We start from the raw sequence: 8,724 nt of genomic DNA, 5'->3' as shown, positions 1-8,724 counted from the left end.
ACTCTGTTTCACTTTATTGTATTTTTCTTATATGAAATACACACCGTGTAGAACGTAAACTTCCGGTTGTTATCATTTTGAGCTTCTCTCTGGTTTGAGAGAATTATTTTAAAACACAAAAAACTACATTTTTATGTATTTTGGACATCTAAATACATGGTGAACCTCTCTCACAAGAATTTTTTGAACTTTTCCTCGCCGAGCACTTGAACTTCTAGCAACCATTTTTCCCGTTTATGAGTTGTTTTTAAAAGTGCAAAAAATGGTGTTGTGTTTTTATTTTTTGAACAGGTAAATCCTAGGTTTTAATAAACTCCGAACTTCTGTGTTATTTCAATTTGAACTTCACCTTTTTATATTATTATTACAGAATTGTATTAGATTTTTATGCGAAAAAATCGAGCATTAAAAATACAAGGTGAACCTCTCTCGCAAGGATTTTTGAACCTCCCCGGACAGAGCACTTGAACTTCTTTCAACAAAAATTTTAAGCTTTTATTTTTTTTATACTTTTATTCTCACCTGAAATGCATTCCTTGCAGTAGTTGAACTTCTGGTTGTTTTCACCTTAAATTTCTGTCACGTATTTTTGTTCAACCTCTCACAAGAATTTTTGAACTTTCTCGGGCCGAGCACTTGAACTTCTAGCAACAAAATTTTAGGCTTTGCATTTTCATTCTTTTTTAATAGAAAATGCACACCATGGTGTACATGAACTTCTGGCAGTTATCAATCTGAGCTTCTGAGATCATGCGTTATGCCTTCATCGAAAAAACAGAGTCTCCAAAAATGCACTTCGTGAAGAGGTTGAACTTCTGGAGCATGTCTTTTTGAACTTCACTCTATTTTTCACGTGTTGTTTTTTCCCGTAACTCCCCAACCACATACCAGAATTGAGCAAATGACATACCGATGGGAAGCTGTTGAAAACACGCAACTTTCCCCGTGTCGATTATTTTTTCATACTCTTGACGGTTCAATTATTTTTTTCAATACATAAAAATGTGTTTTAATTGGTATACATGAAAATTTTAAACCATACATCGGAATGTAGCATACAATATACCGTTGGAAAGCTTATGAATAGGAGCAACATTTTCATGTAGACAGTTGTCACAAATTCGGTGCCGTTTGACTACAGTTTCAAAAATGGCAAAAACAGTATCATTTTTGCCTTTTTTTAAACCTGGAATTGAAGGTCGGACGTCTCGCAATATAAATTTTGTACTATGCAGGGAGGAGCACGTGAACTTTTTGGAACAAACCTTCTAAGCTTTTAGTTTTGTTATGTTTTACTCTCATCTGAAACGCATTTTGTGTACTAATTGAACTGCTTACTGTTTTTACCTTGAACTTATGTGACATATTTTTGTTCGTAATTCCTCATCTGTTCGTCGGAGTTGTACAAATGATATACCATTTGGAACATGTTAAAAGATACAAATTTTTACAATACAATTACTTTGGTTTCGAACAACATACACCAACTTGGTTTTGCCGTTTTTTGGAATAGAGCATATGATATACCCTTTGGGAAAGTTGTTGAATAGGAGAAACTTTTTTCATGTAGAACATTTTTGTTTCAAATTTGAAATGGATTGAGAGAATTATATTAAAACACCAAAAAGAACATGTTTTTGTGTGTTTTTGCACAGGTAAACACACGGCGAACTTCCGTTACAAGAATTATTGAATTTCCTGGGCCGGGCACGTGAACTTCTAGCAAAACTCTTTTTACACTTTTTCCTTGTTATTCTTTTTTTCTTATATGAAACACACTCCATATAGTAGTTAAACCACTGGTTGTTTTCACTTTGAACTTCTCTCTGCTTTTTATGTTGGTTTTTTTGTTTTCTTGAACATGTAAATCCTAGGTTTTAATATACTTTGAACTTCTGTTTTACTTTAGTTTGAACTTCACATTTTTTATTTTTTAGTACAGAATTACCTTTTTATTTTTAAATAAAGATCAAATTTGATTGTTGTTTCATTTTGAACTTCATGGTTGATTCTTTAATAACGATGAATATCTAAGTTTTTTTTAAAACGATAAATTATTAGTAAACATCGATCCACTTTGTTATTTTTAGTTTGAACCTCTAGTTTTTTAACAATGGTAAAAATTCTTTTTGAACTTATTTTAGTTGTTCCTTTTATTTTAATTTAAACTTCTTCATTTTATTCTTTACTAAGGAGAAAAAATTGAGTTTTTTATAAACTCCAAACTTCTCTTTTTTTTAGTTTGAACTTCTTTGCTTTATTTTAGGAAAGAAGAACATTTTTAAATAAACACCAAAACATTTTTCATTTTTAATTGAACTTCATACCCTTATTTTTCCTAGAAGCGGGAAGAATTTTGTGTTTCCGTATACATCGAAGTACTTCCGTTATTTTTAGTTTGAAATTCTTCATTTTATATCTTTGGTAACAAGGAAAATCTATGTTTTTTATAAACATTGAACTGCTCTATTATTGTAATTTGGACTTCTTGATTTATTTATTTTAGTAACCGAAAAATCCTAGTTTTGTAATAAAAATTTAACCAACCCATTATTTAAATTTGAAATTCTAGAGCTTTTTGTATTTTTCCTAGAAACGGGGAAGACTTTAAGTTTTCTGTATACATCTAACTACCCGCTTAAAAAATTGAACTTCTTGAGTTTATTCTTTTAGTACGAGAAAAATATGAGTTTTGCATAAACATCGAACTGCTCTATTTTTTAAACTTGGACTTCTTGATTTTATTTTCCTTCAACGGAAAAAATCCAAGTTTTGCAATAAATAAATAAAATATTTTGAACCGCTCTGTCACTTTAATTTGACCTTCTAGATTTTTCTAGAAACGGGGGACATCCTTTTTTATAACTCTTCAACAACTTTTTGTTTTTAGTCTGAACTTATTCGTTTTCTAATTTAGTAATTGGGAAAATTCGAGTTGTTGTAATAAACATCAACAAATCTTTCTTGACAACACTTCATGAACTTTCTTGAACTTGACATTCTCGAACACAACATTTTTTAACCTTTCACAAAAATAGCGATATGTACTCAACATACTTTGACCTTCTCGAACACAACATTTTGAACTTCACAAAAAAAAATTACACAGTTGAACGGGCACAACAACAGAGCAATTTCTCTTCTACTATACTTTCTCTAAATGGCGTGGCGTTCACATACGAGAAAGTAATGCATCAACTTAGGAGTAGCTTTGTTTCTTTTAACAAACAAGATGTTATGTCTGAAATCCAGTAGCAGTACTCCTCCAAGCATTAAAACAAACATGTTGTGGGCAACAAACACCAACAGAAAGAGAGATGGAGCAGCATTAACAATATACAGACGAGAGAGATTAGAACAGCGGCAGTAGCTAAGATGAATATCAAACCGCCGCTATCCCTCACTCTTAACTTTTGGGCATTCTCGTATCTGAACTTTACAGTGACCAAGAGGAAGTTGGATGCCATGACTCATGGCCACCAGTCGCGCCTGATACGTCTCCGTCGTATCTATAATTTTTGATTGTTCCATGCCAATATTATGCAACTTTCATATACTTTTTGGCAACTTTTTATACTATTTTTGGGACTAACATATTGATCCAGTGCCCAGTGCCAGTTCCTGTTTGTTGCATGTTTTTGGTTTCGCAGAATATCCATATCAAACGGAATCCAAACGGGATAAAAATGGACGGAGCTTATTTTTGGAATATTTGGAAAATCTGGGAGAAAGATCAACGCGAAACGGTGCCCGAGGTGGCCACGAGGCAGGGGGCGCGCCCCTGACCCTCGTGGGCCACCCGTAAGGCGGTTGATGCCCTTCTTCGGCCACAAGAAAGCTATTTTTTGGTAAAAAAATCACGGTGAAGGTTTCGATCCAATCGGAGTTACGGATCTCCATATATATACGAAACGGTGAAAGGGCAGCAGACGGAGAACGCAGAAACAGAGAGAGACAGAGAGACAGATCCAATCTCGGAGGGGTTCTCGCCCCTCCCACGCCATGGAGGCCAAGGACCAGAGGCGAAACCCTTCTCCCATCTAGGGAGGAGGTCAAGGAAGAAGAATACGAAGGGACCCCCTCTCCCCTTCTCTTCCGGTGGCGCCGGAACGCCGCCGTGGCCATCATCATCACCGCAATCTTCACCAACAACTTCACTGCCATCATCACCAATTCTTCCCCTCTCTATGCAGCGGTGTAACCTCTCTCTTACCCGTTGTACCCTCTTCATAAACATGGTGCTCAACGCTATATATTATTTCCCAATGATGTATGGCTATCCTATGATGTTTGAGTAGATCTATTTTGTCCTATGGGCTATTTGATGATCAAGATTGGTTTGAGTTTCATGTTTTATTATTGGTGCTGTCCTATGGTGCTCTCCGTGTAGCGCAAGCGTGAGGGATTCCCGCTGTAGGGTTTGCAATATGTTCATGATTTGCTTATGGTGGGTGGCGTGAGTGACAGAAGCACATACCCGAGTAAGTAGGTTGTTTGCGTATGGGATAAAGGGGACTTGATGCTTTAATGCTATTGTTGGGTTTTACCTTAATGATATTTAGTAGTTGCGGATGCTTGCTAGAGTTCTAATCATAAGTGCATATGATCCAAGTAGAGAAAGTATGTTAGCTTATGCCTCTCCCTCAAATAAAATTGCAATAGTGATTACCGGTCTAGTTATCGATTGCCTAGGGACAAATAACTTTCTCGTGACAACAAGCTCTTTACTAAAACTAATTTAGTTGTATCTTTATCTAAACAGCCCCTAGATTTTATTTACGCTCTCTTTATATTCTTGCAAGCCTATCCAAAAACACCTACAAAGTACTTCTAGTTTCATACTTGTTCTAGGTAAAGCGAACGTTAAGCGTGCGTAGAGTTGTATCGGTGGTCGATAGAACTTGAGGGAATATTTGTTCTACCTTTAGCTCCCGTTGGGTTTGACACTCTTACTTATCGAAAGAGGCTACAATTGATCCCCTATACTTGTGGGCTATCAAGACCTTTTTCTGGCGCCGTTGCCGGGGAGTCATAGCGTGGGGTGAATATTCTCGTGTGTTCTTGTTTGCTTTATCACTAAGTAATTTTTATTTGTTGTTCTTAGTTGTTCTCTATATTTAGTTATGGATATGGAACACGAAATACAAAAAAAATTAGGTGTACTTTCTGAATGGAGATGGGGAACCTCCTAAAACCCTCGATGCTGCCTATGTGAAAGTTATTATGTACTACTTTGATAATCAAGAGAAAACCCCATTCAATTTGGTAATGGGAGTAACGTTGGATCAACGTGAATACTTTAGGGATTATCGCTTGACACAAAAAGGGAAACTATTATGGGATCAAATTCATATATTGAAGTGGTATGCTAGGCAACTATGCTTGAGTTATGATTATACTTGTTGCTCTAGGATGAAGGCTCCACACCTTCCCTTTTCATGCAAATTTAATGATAATAAAACCTTAGCTTCTTATGCTAACGATATATATGATTACTATGATGTGGAGCAAATAGAAGAATTTGTTGCTTTTATGGGTGCTTATGAAATTGAATCTCTAGCGACAAGACCTCAAACAGTCCGATCTACTGTGCACCAGTGTCATCCCTGGATCAGTAATGCTGACGCGCACAGTACTCGAAGGATTTATAATAGAGTAGCAATCACACAGTTATTACATCGAATGTCTCAAAAGAGAACTAAGTATGATAAATATGGCTTAAGGCCATCTAAAAACGATAACAGCGGAAGACTTGGAAGGTAAGTGAGTCCATCAACTCCAACGGCATCACTGAGTATAAGACCACGACCTAAGGCACCTTACTCGTCGTCTGAAAAGTCTGCAACATGAAACGTTGCAGCCCGAAAACGGGTCAGCACATGGAATATGCTGGCAATATAACACATAGAGAGTAATGAACAGAATAAGGCTATACTACATGCATATTTGGCTGGTGTAAAGCTCTATGGTTACAGTTTTAAGAAAAGCCAATTTTTCCCTACTGCAAAGGAATAAAATTTTATTTAACTATCATGGTGGTTGTTGAACATTGAGATGGTTGACAGCATCACAATCCCAATTAAGAATGTGATTAACCCAATCAAATTAACTTAAGTAACATGGTGATGAGATTCACATGATAATCCAAAAACTAGATACTCAAGATGTCCATAACCAGGGACACGGCTAACCTTGATTAGTTTGTACACTCTGCAGAGGTTTGTGCACTTTTCCCCACAAGACTCGATCTCCTCCGTTGGGATTCTCGCACTACATGGTGTTTGAGAAACGGATGACCGAGACACAGTCTTTCAGAAGCATTAACTCTAACCCCGGGTAGACAGTACCAACCTACATCCCCTACATCTGCTAGCCTACCACTGGAAGAGGTCATGCAACCTACTCAACTATGCTAGAGCCCGTAATAGTTTGTGGCTGCACACGGAAGTTTCTAGCATGAATAATCTTATGATCCCTTTGAGCCTGGGTGGCGGTCCATAGGATAATCACACGGAACCCTGGGATTTCCAAAAAATACAGGCAACACTTGATTCTCCAGGTGCCTGAATCCACCCAGATGTGAGTTTAAGTTGCCACCTTAAGTTTAACCATTAATTAACAATCTCACAACTATCATGGAAAGATCTCTCAAACCCAATCCACGTCTACTAGCATAGCATAGCCATATGAGCAAACGTAGAAGTAACTCCCAAAGGTTTGATAACAAAACAGGTAATAGGTACTACCTCATCTACTTCCCGATACCCACAATTTAATCATATCCTAATCATGCAATGTTTGAGGATTGGTCTAATGCAATAAAACTGGGTAGTAAAGAGGTATGATCAAAGTGTTACTTGCCTTGCTGATGATCCGTGAAACCTAGAGATTCGAAGTAGCAAGCGACGCACTCCGGGTACTCTATCGCAAACAAACAAGCATACAATAAGCACTCATCTAATGCACAGGTAAAACTCAAATAAAAGATCTAACCAGAAAGTTCAACTTAAGAACTCCGGTTTGCAAAAAGAATCAAATCAAACGAAGCAACGAAAGTCAAACGGCGAAAGAAACAAGCTTCGTTTACTAATCTGGATCTAAGTCAAATTTTACAGTAGCAAAAACTTGTTTGAGTTGGTTAAACGGAAAGAGAATTTCGAGACAAAACTCTAGGCGCTTGAATCGCCTGATTCCGATAAACGAGCGAAAAGTTATACTAGAACGAAAATCGGATCAGAAATCGCGATCTAGAATAATCGCGGAAAAATCCGAGAAAAAGAAAAACTGATGAACAGTTTATCGAACGAACGTTCGTTAACTGTAACTAAACGATGAACGCGTTCGTTAAAACGAACGAACGAGCGAACACTCGCTAAAAAGACTAAACCGAAAAAAACCAAATCGATCTATAAAAAAAATAAACCGGGGTTTCAAAAAAAACTGCACGGTTTTCCGGCGAAAACCGGCGCGACGGCTACCTCGGGTCCGCCGGGATCCGGCGGGGTCGGGCGGCTCTGGCGGGATTCGGGAGGCGGCGTGGGGCGGCAGGGCTGCGGGTCCGGGCGCCGGGTGGCGGCGGGGTCGACGGGAGGCGTCGGGCGGCGGCGTTCGGCCGGCGGCTTCCCGCGGCGGCGGCGTTCGGCGGCGGTTGGTGGCGCGGGTGGCGGGGTTCGGGGTGGGGAACGAGGTGGCGGGGCAGGGTACTTATAGGTTCGGGGGGCGTCCGACTTGGAGAAGGGGGCGACCCCGGGCGGCGGCGGCGGCGTTGTCCCGGACTCCGGGGGGAGTCCGGCTCGGCCACGATTCGGGCGAGGCGGCGCGGCAGGTGGGCCGGCTGGGCCTTCGGCCCAGTTCGGTCCGCGGGCGAATTTTTTTATTACGCCGAACTAAAATAAATCCTAGAAAAATAAATAAAAATCTAAAAATGCCAAAATAAATTTTTCACCGTCTAATTAAAATAATTAGAACGCGATGAACATTTTCTTGGCCCTAAAATGCAATTTTGAAAACATGCAAATTTTTCTAATGCAAATAAAATGCAATAAAATCCAAAAGAATAGAATATTTGATTTTAATATTTTTCCTCCAATATCTCAATTATTTTGGAGAAGTCATATTTTCTCCTCTCATATACTTTTATATGAAATATTTTTCAGAGTGAGAAATAATTAAAACCAAAATCCTCGTTTCATAATTTGATGAAAATCAAAAATGAAACCCGGGAAATCCCCAACTCTCCCCGAGGGTCCTTGAGCTGCTTAGGATTTCGAGGATTAGCCAAAATGCAATAAAATATGCTATGCAATGATGATCAAGTGTATAACATTCCAAATTGAAAATTTGGGATGTTACAAACCTACCCCCTTAAGAGGAATCTCGCCCTCGAGATTCGGGTTGGCTAGAAAATAGGTGAGAGTGGTCCTTCCGTAGATCTTCCTCTCGCTCCCAGGTGGCTTCATCTTCGGTGTGGTGTCTCCACTGAACTTTGCAAAACTTGATAACCTTGCTGCGGGTGACTCGGCTGGCATACTCAAGAATTTTGACTGGTTTCTCCTCATAAGTTAAATCACTATCCAACTGAATCGCCTCTAGTGGCACTGTATCTCTCAGCGGTATATCAGCCATCTCTGTGTGACACTTCTTCAACTGGGAAACATGGAATACATCATGAACTCCTCACAATCCTTCAGGCAATTCCAACTTGTAAGCAACTTCTCCCATACG

This window comes from Aegilops tauschii, chromosome 5 (assembly GCF_002575655.3).
Source record: "Aegilops tauschii subsp. strangulata cultivar AL8/78 chromosome 5, Aet v6.0, whole genome shotgun sequence".
NCBI lineage: Eukaryota > Viridiplantae > Streptophyta > Magnoliopsida > Poales > Poaceae > Aegilops > Aegilops tauschii.
This window is presented reverse-complemented; position numbering follows the sequence as displayed.